Source organism: Pteropus vampyrus, unplaced genomic scaffold (genome assembly GCF_000151845.1).
Source record: "Pteropus vampyrus isolate Shadow unplaced genomic scaffold, Pvam_2.0 Scaffold138, whole genome shotgun sequence".
In the NCBI taxonomy this organism is placed as follows: Eukaryota; Metazoa; Chordata; class Mammalia; order Chiroptera; family Pteropodidae; genus Pteropus; species Pteropus vampyrus.
The window spans coordinates 2,033,323-2,034,174 of NW_011888919.1; positions in this window are offsets into that span (position 1 = coordinate 2,033,323).

Genomic DNA, 852 nt, shown 5'->3' on the forward strand with positions numbered 1-852 from the left:
TACATAATGCTAACCAAACACCAAAGATTCAGAACCAAAGTATATAACATAAAACAAGAAGAACCAGAGGGAAAACCCACAAAAGCCAACCAAAATAAAGAAAATAGAAACACAGGGACAAAGAAGCAATGGAAACACAGAGCTACCAGAAAGTAAAAGATAAAATGGCTATAAGGAGACCTCATATTTCATTAATCACCCTAAATGTAAGTGGACTGAGTTCACCAATTAAAAGACACAGAGTAGCAGATTGGATCAAAAGCAAAACCTAACCATATGCTGCCTCCAGGAGACACATCTCATTTCCAAAGACAAATATAGACTCAAAGTGAAAGGGCGGAGAATGACATTTCAAGCAAATGGCATTCAGAGAAAAGCGGGAGTAGCAGTACTAATATCAGACTAGTCTTCAGGCCTGCTTAGTACTTGGATGAGAGGTCACCTGGGAAGACCAGGTGCTGTAGGCATAAAAAATAAGAAAAAATTAGGGGTTGTAAGTTGACAAGGTCCTTGCAATCCGTGAGGTAAACCAAGGGTTGCCTCACCTAAAAACAAAACAAAACAAACAAACAAAAACTAATATCAGACGAAATAGACTTCAAAATAAAAAAGGAAAAGAAAGATACTGAGGGACACATCATAATGATAAAGGGAATCATGCACCAAGAAGACATAACACTTCTTAATACCTATGCTCCCAATCAGGGAGCCCCAAAGTATATAAAGCAGTTGCTAACAGAACTAAAGTGAGAAACAGACCAAAACACTATCATAGTAGGGGACCTAAAGAGCCCACTGTCAGACATGGACAGATCATCCAAACAGAAAATCAATAAGAAAATAATCCTTAAA